We start from the raw sequence: 18,692 nt of genomic DNA, 5'->3' as shown, positions 1-18,692 counted from the left end.
TTTACTTTCCCGCACTTTCTCTTCCCGTACATTATGTCACCGTCATTTACTTTCTGCACTTTCTTTTTTCTTCTTTGTGCCTTACCTCACTTGAGAGCGCTGCCCGGTGAGGATCTGAGCTTCCTAGCTCGGGTCTGAACCCTTTATCTTGTCCTTTCATTTCCCGCACATATATACGTATACACACATAAATATCGCATTTTCTCTCCCGCACTTTACGTTACCGTCATTTACTTTCTCACACTCTTTTCTTTCTTTTTTATGCTTCTTCTCGGTTTTTTCACTCCCCGTGAGACCCTTGATACCGAGATTCGGTAAGGGAGAGAGGTCGGAGTTTCCCGACAGTTTTATTTCGTTAATTACACATTCTTTACATTGATGCTTATATATATATAAATATATAAATATATATATATGTATTTATGTATATTTATGTTACATGCTCATGTATATCTGTATATTTATACTACGTCTTTATACATATACTTATATAATGTTTATATTTTATATTTACGCCGTTATAATGCCCGTTTTAAGTTTAATTTTTCTTTTTTTAGTCTCGTTTATTAAACCCGACCTAAGATAACCGATTAGTATCATGCGTAGGGAACTCAATCTTTGTTTCTTTTCCATGATGGTTTTTGGGTTAACTTAGAAGGGAAGGGCGAATGATGTTTGATGTTTATGATGTTTGATTTTGTCTAAATTGCACTGAAAAAAATTGATTAATCGGTTTAGGAGCAAGATAGGGTGATTAGTGAAGTCGATCAAGCATGTTCATTCGGACTTAAAAATCGGAATTTTGGTTTGTAAATAATCTAGTTTGCTCTCGGCCACCCACTGTTTTTTCTTTTGATACAAAAACATTAATCAATTTTGGGGGCATGAAATGAGGAAAATGGGCAAGTCAGTATGCGTGTGTATTTTTGGGTCACGTGGACTTGGATTCAAAATGGATTAAATGTGTCAAACTCGGCTTATGGAACAAAAAGAACCCCACTGTGATGTTTTAATTTCAATAAATGGATTGGGGTTGCACCGAAAATAAATAAATAAATAAATAAATGGGATTGGGGTGTGAATTGGAGTCGATTTGCTTGATTAAAATGGAAAATTGCACGAAAATTGATTAGTTTAGTTAGGATCACGTAGATTAACGTTTTAAATTGGAAATCATGTTCACTTGGACCTAAAGATCGGAAACGATCCGTAGATTATTCATGATAGCTCTTAGCCTCCATGGGATTAGATATTTTATTGGTTAAATCCTTTATTTTGGTCACGGAATGGGGATATGCTTGTCTCTGATGTTCGTTCAAATATGACCAAGTGGGTATTAAGGTCAATCAAACGTTGATGGAGTGAATTAGGTAAGAATCAGAGGACAAGTGGATTAAATGGGTTTGTATAGTTTCGGCCACTTAGGGATAGTAAATTAAGGGGATTAATTTCTCAAATTTATTAGGAAGAAAATAAAAGGTATGAATCTGTGAAGTTTCGAGAAGTGGCCGAATGGAATTTCACTTTCTCAAAGTATTAAATTAATGTTCAAATCGGTAAAATGGAAAAGTGCAAATCGAATAATCACGCACACGCGACTCTAATCTCACGGGATTGGGAATTTGATTGCACACTTAGATTAATGGGTCTAGGATAAATTTGGAAAGACTCGAAATGGTCTTGAGGGTAGGGTTCCTAAAACCGGGAATAAAACCGATTAATGTCCTCATTCGGCGAATAAATGACTTAATGAAATAAATTATGCAAACTTGTGTGATAATGGATTAATGGGATTAAAGAAATGGTGAATCCCGTAACTTGACTCTCAAATCACGGGGTAAAGGAATTCACTCACCAATTGAGTCATAGGATCAATTTTGAAGGATAATTGACCTTGAGGGAATTAGGACATTTTTTTAGAATTGGGAAAGCTTGTAAAACATGTAAATGAGGATTTAAAAAAAATATATAATTAAATGCAAATAAAACTGTTAGACTTAGGAAATTTGATTTAGATTTTCTAGGGTAAGGATCTTAGACCCGTCTTCTTATTTTCGAGCTCTAGGCTCGCTTTCTAGACTCACTTTGCCCTATCATGGATAGTGTAAATAATATATGTATGTGGATATATGTATGTATGTGGGCAAGCCCACCATGACTTGTAATTTTTTTTCATTTTCTTTTCTTTTCAAAAGTACTAATCCATGTAAATAAATACTTAAAACTCATAAGACCATAAAACTCATAAATGACTCAAGACTAATTAAAAAAACTTTCAAGCTCGATAAGGACTTTCGACCCAAAACCCGCAAACAATTGGAGTTGAAGTAGAAATGGACAAGTTAGGGAATTAAATTGGTGGATGGATACCAACTCGAGTGCACGGGTTTTACCCGCACGTAATAGGGTCTCCAAACTTAGATCACTAGTTCTAGACCAACAAATAAATATATAGGCGGTTAGTATCTTGATCACCAAAAGGTTTAAATAAATGGTTTACCGGCCTATGAAAACGGTTAAGTGACGACTCCAAATTCGAGGTCTCAAGCTCTGATCATGTCTGACATATCATCTCAAAGTATGCCAAGAATTAAAAACTCCATACCAACACACTCAATCACAAGTTGAGAGTCAGCAAATGGAGGTTCCACTCGACCACACCCTTTAAACCCTCCCCTTTCCTCTGTTTTTCACACCGACACTTGTGCACCATAATTGCTTGTGAAAATACTTAGGCGCTCTCGCTCTGTTTATCGATGTCCAGCTATCGCAATTCATTCCGCAAAGGTAGACATATCCACCCGCCCCATTTATGCTAGAACTTTGTTCCTTTCCGATTAGTTATGAGTTCATATCCCCACCTCTCTGCTTTATCGCTATTGCTTTGGTATATATGTGACCTTCCACCCTCGGTTCTGTATAATGGGTGTTATGAACTTTCTTTTTGTATGGAATGTAGCATGTGCCGCTCACATCCTCTTATTTTTTCGGGTCATGAAGGAGGTATTTGGGACTAGTGCAAAGATATAAAATAATACGAAATAATGAGATAATATAGGTCCTATAAATGATAATGGAACCTGGGACCTCTCAGTTCTGAGTCGGCGACTTGTACCATTGCACCAAGACTCGTTCCTCCACATCCTCTTATTTTTGCCCTTGCTCGCATCTTGTTTGCCCCCGCCAAGTATGGTATGTTTTGAGCAGATTCATTTTGGTCCTTTTCGAATTGAGCAGATTAATTTGAACATCGGTGCTGTCCGATGCTATCCATTTACTAGGAAGAAAACATACACGAAGAAACCAACTTTCTTTTTTCCTATGTTCTACCCTTATATGTATCTCTTTGTGCCACACCAAAATGACTATGTGGATGAAGCTCATGCATCAGTGTCCACCCATGTCCAGTTCTCCGATCCCAAATGGCATCCGATGATTTTGCAGCCTCATGGTTGCCAGAGTTTTTTTTTTTCTATTTAATTTTTAGGATGAATGCAAATTCATTACTTAATAAGAAAATATAAATTCTGGAGATTCTGAATAACTCAAGACACTGATGCATGTCCAGTTCTCCGATCCCAAATGGCATCCGATGATTTTGCAGCCTCATGGTTGCCAGAGTTTTTTTTTTTATTTAATTTTTTGGATGAATGCAAATTCATTACTCAATAAGAAAATATAAATTCTGGAGATTCTGAATAACTCATGATCTTCTATCACCTCACACCCCCTTCAATATAAACCTCTTGATGTATGTCATTTAATTCCAAGCAATAATACTCTATCATAGACTAGATCTAATTTAAGTATCGGAGGAGGAAATCGAAGAAAATCTTTGATCTCCATTGTTTGTAGGTCTAGAGTGGCATCGAGCAAAGGGGTTAGGAACACGGAGATTGATTGAAGACATGTAGTAATTTTGGACTCTATAAATATTAAATTTTCACTGGACTTATAAGTGATTGAGTTCATTTCCAACACAAGAGCTCGAGCCGATAGGTTGTGATATCCAATCTCTTTTAAATCCACATATTGAATTTCCACTAGGATATAAACTCTCAACAATAAATACCTTTCCATCCTTTGCAGTTCTCTTTAGCTCAAACATCTCTCTCTCTCTCTCTGTTTTCCGGCCTTATTCTTCTTATGATTGATCAAATGACCAAAGATCCCGATTTCCCTCTATGATACTTAATGAGAATGTGTATCAGAAAGGTAGGATTGAACTTGACCAATGATCAAGATACCGACCAACAAGTAAACAGCTTCGGCCCTTTAGTATAGCCCGTGGGCTCGGTGTAATTGTACAGCTGCAGCAATTTTCTACAGGCCCAAGTTCAACATTCTTGAAAGTTCACATTGGTTGGAAGAGAAGATGGGCCATGGACGATGAACAGTTGGTCCAACTTGAAAGTCCCATCATGCTTGTAATTATTTTTGTTTAATCAAAAAAGTCATTTTCTCGGTGTGCACCACCTAATATCTAAAAATCTAATCGGCTTTGATTTATTTAGGTATGAGTTAGATGAGCCACTAAGAGGTAAAATTTTCTGAGTCATGAATTTTTTACATTCATAAAACTCAAAATCGATGATTTATATAAGCGCCAAATCAACTCGATCAATTCATATTGATAATCCATTTCATTCATATATATATATATATATATATATATATATATATATATAGGCTCTAGCATGGAGATTCTTACATGGTAAAAAACTAGCAATTTGGAGCAGACAACCATATGACAGAAAACAAAAACGCATATGGAGTTTCCACCCAAAAAAAGAAGAAGAAGGAGCATAAGAAGCCGGTGCCCCTGCCATAATACAGTGCAACAATAGTATTCAACATAAAATACAATTAAAACTATGAGCTGCAGTCATAGAACATTGAGTGATGTCCGTAAGAGCATCAATGCCGTGCCCCGTGCACGTCTTGGCATAGAACCTATGCTGCCTAGGTTGCCGAGCCATCCTTGGTTAGTTTTGTCCCTACTAAAGACATGAATTAGGCATCTATCTATAACTATATATTAAACTAAAAAAGATTTCCAAGAAGAATTATCCTTTAGCCAAATATCAATCAAAGGATGCAAAAAAATAAAGTGTTTAGATCTATATTTATATAATTTATAAAATGGTATTGTCAAGTTTCTACGAATAACAACCTCAAGGGGATTGATCCAACCAAAAATAAATAAATAAGAGAGTTGACTTGATGGTAAGGAATAGTCAAAGTATTCACTCGATCCTAAATTCAAATCTCAATCCCCTTGAGACCACCTACCACGACTTAACGGCCCATTTATCCGTTCTAGGCATTGCAGGGAGTGCACGGGACTCAAGGAATTAGTTTGACGAAACCTAAACACTCCAATAAAAAAAAAGATTCTATGAATAAAGTAAATTGAAGAATTACTGTACAAAAGATTCTTATATGATCATAGAGATCTCCATATAACGTAAAACATATATACAAAGTTACAAACTTTGTCCGTTTGATTATACAAATCAATTTTAACTGTACTCCACTTATCTTCAATTCAACAACACAATTATTAGTTTTATTGTTTTCTTCAATTTTTTTAACTATTCAATTTAATTTTTAATACTAAATTTTCTCAACTATTCATTACTTTTTTTTTCACAATTTAACAACACAATCATTACTTTCTCTCAACCATTCATTACTTTTTCCACAATTTAACAACATAATCATTACTTTCTATCAACTATTCATTACTTTTTTATATTTTTTTTTCATAATTCAAAAACAAAATTATTACAAACCAATTAAAACTAAAACTCGACTTAACTCAACTCTAAAACCAAACACAACATAACGTTCCTTTCATTATTAGTTTCAAAAGAACGTAAAGTAAAAAAAAATGGCTACTACTTTTTTAGCTTGAAAATATATACTTGCTAACGAATAATAATATAAGTCATGACAAAAAAATGACATCTAAATTTTATATATTTTTTTCTCAGTAATCAATAATTGTCCATTGATATAATAAAAACGAATACACGAAAAATAATTCAAGAGAAAGGTTACAAGGACAAAAAAATGCAGCCAATCCACCGAGATCACTGCAAAGATAAAAAATGTGACGGAAGCAAATCCAATGAGAACAAATACAATTGCAGAAAACCTTCCAGATACTATACGTCTAATCTTAACCTCTTGGAACTAAATTCCACATGGACCTAGTCAATGCCGAGAAGCGGAGCCAAGTGCAATTCATATAAAGTTGTTACTATGTGCAGGAGTAATGCCAAGAGGGGTCTTGAATCATTATTCGGCGCAGGACCATTCACAAATCACAACATCCATGTCCAATCAATCAATCAAGCCTAAATAGCCTAATCCCTAAATAGTAAAATTAGAACAACCCAACTTTTTAATCGGTTCAAACCAGCGACGGTCTAACTTGATGATCAAATCAACAAGCTAGGCTATTTTGATGTGTTCAAACCAGCGAATATCTTCGGGTAGCCGAGATCTATCATAAATCAACAAAGAAAGGCAAAGCCACAAAAGGTTGATCTTTTGCAAGCGGATGGTAGGATTAATCAGAGCGATGTTGTAATCCTTTGATGTGAAGGCATGGATGCTATCGCGAGGATGGTAGGAAGCCACATGAAAGAACCACCATTGGAAGGGGGATCAGAGCCAATCGGACAGAGAATCGATAGGGGGAAGTCATCTCTGCTAAGCCGACATCACTTTAGGTCGCATGGGGTGCGTTGTGATGCTTTGAAGCCACTGCAAAGTCGATATCGACCAAGAAGCTCGATCGCCACTACACCATCATTCCGGGTCCGAGTCACCAGAGAGGGATTGGGCGCTACTCCCGACAGAGAGGGGAAGCCACCGCCTCACGCGCCTAATGGCGATCGAGAAGAGTAGGGGGAGGGCCCTTATGACCATCGGACGCCATCATCACCATCATTACGAACTGGCCATTCCTCCTCCAACCTGAATTCTGTAGAAAATTGACCGAACCTAACCGAGAAAGTTAACCCAATCCAAATAGAAACCAGAAAGTCATGATTTGAACCCATTAGATTTCCAACCCGGACAAGTAGAAGCTAATCGGACCTGAACCATTTGGAAGCTGTCGTACAAAGTTGGGGTTTGCTCACATACCAACTGATCGAGGAATATCGGCTTCAATCTCCTCGGATCTAAGATGTTGAGTGCTGGGCTGGTAGAAAAAATCTCGATCAATTCTCAATTTGGTTGGAATCGGAGCTGCGCAGAGCTGATAAAGGTTCGTGCGAAAAGGGCAGGGGTAGAGGTGGCTCGACAGACCATCAGAAGGGTGGTATGTAGAGAGAGGAATTTGTGGGTGTTTATCGAAATTTTATAGTTGGTATATTTGATTGTTTCGAAATATTATCTTGTTTCTTAGAAATGCGGTTTCAAATATATATAAAGTTATAATTATACGCCCAAAAAGATTATATAGTTTGTACCAAATGGCAGGTCTATTATTAATTATTGGTTATAAGCCAGATGAGAGTCACAAGAAGTAACTCTTTTTTTTTTGTTATAAGGGAGGTATATAGGCCTAGTACAATGAAAGAGTAATAATAGCTAATAAAGGGATACTGACAATTCTACTGCGTATCGAACAAGAAAATATTGGTTGGTCCTACCTCACCACCAGTACATAAATCCATTTGGTGAGGAAATGGCAATAAAAATTTGCCAACTCTGATGTGGAGCCCACCTGTGCCTCTTCTACTTAACTCCATTAATGAATTAGTTTCATTGCTTCTTTTAAAAAGAAAATAGCTTGCGTTTGGTTTTCGAGTTAAATCATAATCCAACTCAACTTGATTTTATGTAATAATTGTAAATGTTGAAACATATATGGTTGTGTGAAAATATATAGAGTAAACTAACAATTTGTTCATCGAGAGATTGATGTTACATCAGATCAAACCTCAAGAAATTTTTTATATCAAATTTGACCTTAGCAGATTAACTGTACATTAGATAACCCATTCCATCTGCTGTCGTCTAACAGTGGACGAAAACATCTATGTGGTATTATTTTTTACTTTTTTTTACATCAATTTTGACATTAATCTATTAAATGTACATCATATTGCTTATTCCTTTAGAGGGTTCCATCAAATTGTTTAATGGCAGACAAATGGAATGGGCAATATGATGTACATTAAATAGGTCAATGTCAAAATTGATGTAAAAATTTTATGGAGGTCAGATTTAATGTAACATCGAGCTCTTGATAGGCAAATTGTTAGTTTACTAAAATATATAAATGTATATGTATATGTGTGTGTGTGAAAGTAGATGGAGAATTTATTATTAAAAATTAATTATAAAATGATTAAGAGAAAGTATGAGTATAAAATTATTATTAAGTGAAGAAAAAGATAAATTAGTAATAATTGTAGTGTTAAATTTGAAAAAAAAAATACTATTGAATTAGGTAGAGTAAAATTTTTTATCTAAAAAACTAAAGAATGGGCTAGCTTATCCCTCTTCCCTCATCTTGCACTGTCCCCTCTCTCTTTTCGTCTTCTTCAATTGTCCCCTCTCTCTCTCTCTCTCTCTCCTCCTGGCTCCTGTCATCGAGTTCTCCTCTCCTGTCTTCCCTCTACATAACACGGTCTCACCATTCCGTTTGGCAACCGCTGCCTCCTTTTTCTCTCTAGAAAGCGAGAGAGACCACTGTTTGGAGTTCCGAATCAGTGGCAAATCGTCCACCAGGGCCGACCTGTGATCGAATTCCCTCAGCCTATTTCGCCTCCAAGCGTCGATCCTCCAACCCACCTCATGCTCCCCATTACTATTCCCACGAGAATCATATTGTTCCAAGTTCCTGCATGATCAAATTATTTGTAGATTTGGATGATATATGATCCTTGATTTTGTTCTAAGGGTTATGAGAATTTGGGCATCAAAAATGGTTTAGAAAGATGGGTATATAGAGTCCAAGTTCCCTTATTGATTTGCTCCTAGTCTGTTAATAGATAGTTGAATTGATCGGATTGTATGCTCCTCGACTTTAATTTTTTGCACACAATTGGTTATGGTCATGGAGAAGAATGAAAACAGAAAGATGAAAGTCAAACGGAAGAGCACAGGGGAACAAAGAGAAGTGAGAGGACGGAAGAGAGAGAAGATGCTAGCGTCTATCTTTTCCTAAAAAGAAAGATGATTGTAATAATTTAACAGGATTAAATGGAAGAAAAATTGGTGGGGTCTACATCTGAATTGGCAAATTCTCATTGGCATTTCCAGACCAAATCAAAGCTTTCTTGCACCTCCATGTTGTGTACGGATTCGCTCTCTATGCTTGCTAGCAGGCTAGCGTGCACATGAGGTCGGAATTATACACGTGACCTTCATTCTCTTAGCTCATCCGTTGGATAGAGTTTCTTTTCTTCATTACAGTAGGGTTTCGGCGCCGCATGGCCTATGGAGTGACCAAATCAGCTGGGAACAGCTTCGCAATCGACCATAAATGTCGTTCTGATTTATCCGAAGTCTGTCTCTAGTGAGAAATCGGCTCCAAAAGGTTCGTTAAACAGGAGGAAAGTTTTCCCAAAAGTAAATCAAAGTCTAGAACTCTTTGAAGGCGTCGAGCACAACAACGTGAAACCCCCATCGGAGTTTCTACATATTGGGGTTGACCAATAGAGCTATACTCTAATTGGGCGGTTTATGAGCAAGGCTCCTGATTCCAAGAATGTAGTCTCTGTTGTAAATGTTTTATGGGGGAAGTAGGGGAAGGTGACGGTTAGCGCAAATGAGTTCTCTATTCATATTTCAATTCCCAAATGAAAAGGTCATGACATGGGTTTTGGAAACGGAACCATGGCATGTGGAAAGGAATATGATTCTGCAAAAGTGGAGTCTAGAATTCATTGAGGAGGATCTAAGCTTGAAAAAAATGCCAATTTGGGTGCAATTATGAAAGATCCCACTTCAGTATTTCCATCCAAAAGGCATTAGCTACCTAGCAAGTGCCATTGGTAAGCCACTATATATGGATAGAGTTGCCGCTCTTTGTTCAAAATTAGACTATGCAAAGGTATGTATAAAAGTGGAGGTTGAGAAGGAAATCCTGGAAGTTTTGAATGTTGATTTGGGTAATGAGTATATAGTAGAGGTTTTGGTGGATATTTCTTGGTTGCCAGAGAAATGTGTCTGCTATAAGGTTTTTGGACATTGATGTAGTGGTACAGTAGAGACGGCACTAGTAGCAGGATCGATGGCTCCTATCGCTCCCGAGTCTGCTAAGGAGGGATGCCTCGCAGTGAAAGTTTCTACAGATTCTGCTGTACATTCTTTTCACTCCAGCTGCTAAAGAGAAGACTTGGGAACCTAGTGAGAAGGACTCTGTATCTGTTGCTGATACTTGTGCAGCAAATGACGTCACTAAAGAGGATAAGGTAGGAGAAGTGCCGAGAGAAGACTCTAATAGTGAGAAAAAAGATGTTCTTATTACAGGAGAAACCTCAAGGGCTGACAAAATGCAAGCTGATGAGGAAGCAGAGAGTCGAGGAAGTGTGACCAGTTCAGAAGATAAATTGGAAAGTGTTGCCGATACGACTCTGGGTCAAACTGACAAGCTTAGGTCGGAAGAACTTCGTGATGAGGATAGTGGGCATGATGATGAGGCTGAAGCATATGAGCTCGGAAGTTGGATTTGTGAAGAGGGAGCCAATGCACAAGATCTTGGAGGCTTGCATGTTCCGAGTGGACCAATCACACGAACGAAGGCAAGACAAATCCAACAAGCTATGAAGAGCTCGTTTGCGGGTTTTTTTGGGCCAAGAGGAGACTAATTCGATTGGGTCCCTAAAGGGCCTTATCCAATTAACTTGTCTTGAGATGTACGATGATAAGAGTAGACGCATAAGGAAAGCCAAGAGATGCTGAAGAAGGAATAAAAAGACTGCGAAATATTCTAGGAGGGCCTTTATTTAGTTTCCTCTATTAATTCCGGCTTTAGGAAACTAAAGATATTCCAATTGTCAAGTTTATTAGTTTTCAGATTCTCCTAGGCTTATATAAAGGAGGCTGAATAGCTGATTAGGGGCACTTTTCAGACTATGCTGGTGAGAATTTTCCTCTAAGTTGTTCTTCGGCAACCTTCCGAGATTGTAAGCTTGGATGCTTGTAATTCTCGGCTACTTATAATATTGGTTCTTGGTTTCTATAACCATCGGGTCAATATTCCATTTCTTTATAATATTGGTTCTTGATTTTCTATAACCATCGGGTCAGTATTCCATCCCCTGTAACCTCTATTGCCGATCCGGGTTCGATTTCCAGTCTTTGTTGTCGGGTCTTGCGGCAAGTCTCGTGGGGTCCGCATCATTTGGTATCAGAGCTTAAGCTCCAATCGAGGTTTCATCTATCCTTGTTCTTCATTCTAGAATTTTTAGATATAGCTTCCATTTCTATCCTTTCCATTAATCTTGTCTGATCTGTTCTTAGTTATCTAAATCGTCAAAAAAAAAGAAGAAGAAAGAAAAGTGCAAAAAAAAGGAGGTATCATTGGGTGTTGTTCGTAGCACCATTTGCTGTCTTCATGGGCGAAGAATTTATTGCACAATTTGTTGCTTTGTGTTGTAATCGTCTTGGCCTTAAGTTGACCTGTCATAGTTACTCTCATTTTGTATTTTTCCCTGATTGTATTTGTGTCCATCCTATCTTTGTGCATTCGGTCTCATTCCTTCACATATATTTTGATCATCTTCCGTACTCAGTATCTTCTATCATATCCATAAACTACGTTGTTGGGTCAGATTGTGTCATATCATTTTCTTTGGATCAAAATATAGTTTTTCGGGATCTTATATTATAAGTTGTTCGAGTTGAACTCGTTTTCTGCCTTGCGATCGGATTGATTAGTTGCCCTAGAACTTTGAAGAGGAAATTAAGAGAGGAAAAAGGCAAGAGTGTGTAAGAACATCAGAGGATAAAAGCCTATTTTGAGTGAAAACACGAGTGTTTTGAGTGGCATCTTACCGAGTGTAAACACGTGAGGGAGCGCGTGAGGATCCTTTAATTGCATATTTTATCATGTCACAGGAAAATAGTGGAGATGACAGAGGGCCTGATCTGAACATGACGTTATGAGCCATGTAACAACAGTTTGAGCGCATGAACATGGTTTTCGGTGAATTCCGAGAAAGGTTGGATAGGCAAGATGAACGGTTGGAATGGCTGCAACCTATGCCCGTGCCACGGGCTAGGAGACCCCACCGACAATCATCCGTTGATACCTTTGATGAAGAGGCATATGATGAAGAAGAGGAAGTGGCCTCCGATGCTACTTGGGGGAGTGGTAGAGGAAGAGGAGTCAGACCAAGGTATTTCGTTCGTAGGGAGCACCGGAGAAGAGACGCCGTGGACCATAACACAGGTTCGATAAAACTGATCATACCTCCATTCCAAGGTAAAAACGATCCCGATGTTTACATTGAATGGGAGAGGAAGGTTGAGCTTATGTTTGATTGTCATAATTATTCAGAGGAAAAGAAAGTTAAATTGGCTGCAGTTGCTTTCACCGATTATGCCATTGTTTGGTGGGACCAATTAGTTGTGAGTAGACGCAGGAATCGTGAGCCTCGTATTGATACTTGGGAGGAAATGAAAGCAGTAATGAGAAGAAGGTTTGTTCCTGCCCATTATTATCGGGATTTGCACTTGAAGTTGCAAAGTCTGAAGTAAGGTTCCAAGTCGGTGGAGGATTATTACAAGGAGATGGAAATAGCCATGATACGCGCTAATGTTGAGGAGGACCGAGAAGCAACCATGGCTCGATTCATCTGTGGCCTTAATCGAGAGATTACTAATGTAGTTGAGCTACTACATTATGTGGAGTTTGACGATGTGGTACACATGGCCATGAAGGTTGAGAGGTAGTTCAAGAGAGAGGGTCGAACATCTTCAAAGGTCGAAGCTTCTGGTTCAGCGTCTTGGAGATCGAAGTGGGGTTCTTCTTCGAAACCGGACGAGAAGACTGATTATAAGCCAAAGGAAGACACCTCCGAGACCCAAGCCAATAGCAAGGATAAGGGTAAAACTTCTTCTGAACCTCAAAGAAATCATGATATCAAATGTTTTCGTTGTTTGGGCTCGGGTCACATTGCTTCCCAATGTCCGAACAAGCGGACCATGATTATGATGGAGAATGGGGATATCGAGATTGAGGAAGAAGAAGATAGTGATTCCATGCATCCACTCGAAGATGCTAGTGACGTCGAACATGCGGTTGAATGTCAAGCCTTGGTTATCATGCGAGCCCTACATGTTCAAGTTAGAGAGGATGGTGATAAGGTGCAAAGGGAGAATATCTTCTACACTGGTTGCCATGTGAAGGATCGTGTGTGCGGGTTGATTGTTGATGGAGGAAGTTGCGTGAACGTGGCCAGCAAGTTGATGGTAGACAAGCTCGGTTTGCATACCCAAAAACATCCCAAGCCGTACAAACTCCAATGGCTGAATGAATGCGGTGAAGTGAAGGTAAATAAACAGGTTCTTGTGTCTTTCTGTATTGAAAAGTACCGGGATGAGATTCTTTGTGATGTTGTACCAATGAGTGCTAGCCATGTGTTGCTTGGGAGACCATGGCAGTTCGACAGGAGAGTGATACATGAGGGGTATAGGAACCAATATTCATTTGTAAAGGACAAGAAGAAAGTAACAATTGCACCCTTGACACCGACTCAGGTGTTTGAGGATCATATTCGAATTAAAAGGTCTCTTAGTGAGAAGAGTAAGAAAGTGGCTGAAAAACAAAAAGAGAGAGAGTGATCTTGAGAGAAAAGAAAGTGGAGAGAATGTGAAAAACAAGAGTGAAAAGATGGAGAGTTCAGAAAAAAAGAGAGGAAATTGAGTTTTTATGCAAAAGAAAGAGAGATCAAGGGTGCTTGTAAGGCTAATAGACCGGTGATTTGTTCTTATACAAGGAGATCTATCTTTCTATTTCTGACCTTGACTCTACTTTGCCTAGTGTTGCTATTTCTCTCTTGCAGGAATTCGAAGATGTCTTTCCCGAAGAGATGCTACCGGGACTACCACCAATAAGAGGGATTGAGCATCAAATTGATCTTATTCCAGGAGCTCATATTCCAAACCGACCAGCCTATCGAAGTAGTCCGGAAGAGGCTAAAGAACTTCAAAGGCAAGTTGAGGAGCTATTGGCCAAAGGACATGTTTGAGAAAGTATAAGCCCATGCACTGTCCCTGTTTTGCTCGTTCCAAAGAAAGACGGGACTTGGAGGATGTGTGTCGATTGTCGAGCTGTGAACAAGATCACGGTAAAATATCGACATCCCATTCCTCGATTAGATGACATGTTGGATGAATTGCACGGTTCCGTTATATTTTCTAAGATTGATTTGAAGAGTGGGTACCACCAGATTCGAATGAAAGAAGGTGATGAATGGAAAACAGCTTTTAAAACCAACCATGGATTGTATGAGTGGACGGTAATGCCATTTGGTTTAACTAATGCACCCAGCACTTTTATGCATCTTATGAATCATGTTTTGCGTGCTTACATTGGGAAATTTGTGGTTGTCTATTTTGATGACATTCTGATATATAACAAGAGTTTGGATGGCCATGTTGAACATTTGAGATGTGTCCTTGAGTCATTAAGACGTGAGAAGTTGTATGCTAATCTCAAGAAGTGTAGCTTTTGCTTGGATAGAGTTGTTTTTCTTGGTTTCGTTGTTAGTGCCAGGGGCGTGGAGGTCAATGAAGAGAAGGTAAAGGCAATCAAGGATTGGCCTACACCTACCACTATCGCTGAAGTGAGGAGTTTCCACGGCCTAACGGGATTCTATCGAAGGTTCATGCCGAAATTCAGTACCATTGCTGCTTCTTTGACAGAAATCATCAAGAAGGATGTTAGGTTCAAGTGGAGAGAAGAGCAAGAGAAGGCTTTCAATACATTAAAAGAAAAGCTAAATTCAGCTCCATTGCTACTTATACCAGATTTCGATAAACCTTTTGAAATCGAATGTGATGCTTCTGGAATTGGTGTAGGTGTTGTTCTTATGCAAGACCGGAGGCCCATTGCCTATTTCATTGAGAAGCTTAAAGGGGCTGCTTTGAACTACTCTACCTACGACAAGGAGTTATATGCGTTGGTGAAAGCACTGGAGACGTGGCAGCACTACTTATGGTTTAAGGAGTTCATCATTCACACGGACCATAAATCACTGAAGCACTTGAAGGGCCAAGGTAAGTTGAATCGCAGATCTGCACGTTGGATTGAGTTCATTGAGATGTTCCCATATGTGATCCAATACAAGCAAGGTAAGGAGAATGTGGTAGCCGATGCCTTATCTTGCAGGTATGCCCTTGTTTAAACTCTTGGAGCTAAGTTTCTTGGGTTCGAGCATTTTAAGGAGTTGTATGAGCATGACCCTGATTTTACTGCTATGTTTGCTGCGTGTGAAAATGGAGTGTTTGATAAGTTTCATAGGCATGAGGGATATTTGTTTCGCGAAAATAGGCTATGTATTCCAAAGAGTTCCATGTGTGAATTACTTGTTAGGGAGTCTCATGGGGGAGGGTTGATGGGGCACTTTGGAGTTGCTAAGACCTTGGATATTCTGAAAGAGCACTTCTTTTGGCCTCACATGAAAAGAGATGTCGAGAGAATTTGTTCTAGGTGCACCACATGTAAGAAGGCTAAATCGAAAATTCATCAACATGGACTTTACATGCCATTACCTGTTCCGAGTCACCCTTGGACTGATGTCTCCATGGATTTTGTTTTGGGTCTGCCTAGATCTAGGAATGGTCGAGATTCTATCTTTGTGGTTGTTGACAGATTTTTAAAAATGGTACACTTTATCCCTTGTCATAAAACCGATGATGCTACTCATGTGGCAAATCATTTCTTTAGGGAAGTGGTGCGTTTACATGGAGTCCCTAAGACGATTGTGAGTGATAGGGATGCGAAATTTTTGAGTCATTTTTGGAGAGTTCTGTGGGCTAAGTTGGGAAAAACTTTGTTGTTTTCTACTACCTGTCACCCACAAACAGATGAAAAAAACGAGGTTGTCAATCGAACCTTGGGCACTTTGTTGCCCGCTGTGATTGGAAAGAATTTGAAAGCTTGGGAAGATTGCATTACATTCGTTGAATTTGCATATAATAGGACCATCCATTCTTCCACAAAGTTTTCACCATTTGAGGTTGTTTATGGTTTTAATCTACTAACTCCATTGGACTTGATTCCTTTGCCTGTAAATGAGCTTTCTAATCTTGTTGGAAAGAAAAAGGCAGAGTTGGTGAAACAGATTCATGAAGAGGCTCGGCAAAACATTTTGAAGAAGAATGAACAAGCAGCAACCCGAGCCAACAAAGGAAGGAAGCGGATCACTTTTCAACCTGGAGATTGGATTTGGGTTCACTTAAGGAAGGAGAGATTTTCGAATAAGAGGAATTGTAAGTTGAATCCACGTGGAGATGGACCATTTCAAGTTATGGATAAGATCAATGACAATGCTTATAAGATTGATCTTCCAGGTGAGTATCAAGTAAGTTCGACTTTTAATGTTTCTGATCTTTCTCCCTTTGATGCAGGTTCAGACTCGAGGACGAATCCTTTTGAAGAGAGGGGGAATGATACGACTCTGGGTCAAACCGACAAGCTTAGGTCGGAAAGACTTCGTGATGAGCATCGTGGGCACGATGATGAGGCTGAAGCACACGAGCTCGGAAGTTGGATTCGTAAAGAGGGAGTTGATGCACAAGATCTTGGAGGCTTGCATGTTTCGAGTGGACCAATCACACGAGCGAAGGCAAGACAAATCCAGCAAGCTGTGGAGAGCTCGTTTGCGGGTTTTTTTGGGCCTAGGGGAGACTAATTCGATTGGGTCCCTAAAGGGCCTTACCCAATTAACTTGTCTTGAGATAGTCGATAGCCCATCCAAAATAAGAGTAGACGCATAAGAAAAGCTAAGAGATGCTAAAGAAGGAATAGAAAGATTGCCAAATATTATAGGGGGCCTTTATTTAGTTTCCTCTATTAATTTCGGCTTTAGGAAACTAAAGATATTCCAATTGCCAAGTTTATTAGTTTCCAGATTCTCCTAGGCTTATATAAAGGAGGCTGAATAGCTGATTAAGGGCGTTTTTCAGACTATGCTGGTGAGAATTTTCCTCTAAGTTGTTCTTCGGCAACCTTCCGAGATTGTAAGCTTGGATGCTTGTAATTCTCGGCTACTTATAATATTGGTTCTTGGTTTCTATAACCATCGGGTCAAAATTCCATTTCTTTATAATATTGGTTCTTGGTTTTCTATAACCATCGGGTCAGTATTCCATCCCTCTTAACCTCTATTGGCGATCCGGGTTCGATTTCCAGTCTTTGTTGTCGGGTCTTGCGGCAGGTCTCGTGGGGTTCGCATCAGTTGCTAAGGTGAAAGAAATTCGGCTGGGAGATATAAGAAGCACAACAATGGGAGTGGCGCAAGCAGTCTTGAGAGTGTAGGGACAAAGGAAGTCGAGGACGGGCAAAGGCGGTAAAGCTCCTAAGCAGAAAATGGATCATAAGTTTGTGAATGATCATGATATAGGGGTTTTTGCCATCATTGAAATGTGAGATAAGTAGAATAATTGTAAAGGTATAGCAGATAAGTGGAAAGGTTGGCATTTGGTGGAGGATTACCAGTTTACCGGCAATTATAGGCTGTGGATAATGGTCCGGGAGGATTTTCAAGTGCAAATACTTAGCAAATCTAGTCAATTTATATATCTTTTGTTAAATGTTCCTAAAGGAGTTGGTTGGATCGTAGTTACTTTTGTTTATGCTTCGAATGATCTGTTGGAAAGGAAGGTGTTATGGCATGATTTGCGGGCCTTGGCTAGAAGTATGAGGCACATTTAGGTGTTGATGGGTGATTTTAATGCAATTAAAGATTTAGAAGAGGTCAAAGCAGTTGGGAGGGAGGTAGTCATTGATCAAAGTATGAGGGATTTCGATGATTTCTTCACTTCAGCTGAGCTCACAAATCATCCCTTTGTAGTCTGTTACTATACGTGGAGCAATAAAAGACAAGAGGGATTCCAAGCTAGGAAGATTGAAAGGGTCTTGGTAAATGATATGTGGTTTCCAGAGGATATCTCTTTAGCTATGGAATTTCTTTCTCCAAGTATTTCTTACCATAGTCCCGCTCTATTGAGGTTTGGTGATAAGGAGAATGCTGCCCCTAAGCCGTTAAAGTTTTTTCACTTCTGGACCGAACACTCGGAATATATGGAGCTAGTAGGACGTGTTTGGACAGAGGTTCAAGAGGTTTCCAATGGTTGTGTTGTACAAGAAGTTGATGATCCTTAAGAAGCATATGAGAGACTTTAATAGAACTTAATTTAGGAATGTGCGTATGAAGGTCATCGATATGCAAACCGAGTTTATTTACGTTCAAGCTACTCTACTGAAAGTGATTGTTTGTCTATTGAGACTATCAAGAAGGAGGTGAAATTGAGGGTAAAGCTGTAGAAGTAATTGACAAAGAGGAGAAATTTCTGAAGCAAAAGTCAAGGGTGACATGGTTGAGAGGGAGACCAAATACTTCTTTCTTTCACAAAGCAGTAAAGGAAAAAGATGCAAGGACTACCATACGAGTTCTTTATTCTACTTTAGGTGCCAAGTTGGAAGGAGTATA

Source organism: Punica granatum, chromosome 3 (genome assembly GCF_007655135.1).
Source record: "Punica granatum isolate Tunisia-2019 chromosome 3, ASM765513v2, whole genome shotgun sequence".
NCBI lineage: Eukaryota > Viridiplantae > Streptophyta > Magnoliopsida > Myrtales > Lythraceae > Punica > Punica granatum.
The sequence above is the reverse complement of the archived record's forward strand: the minus strand, read 5'-3'. Positions refer to the sequence as shown.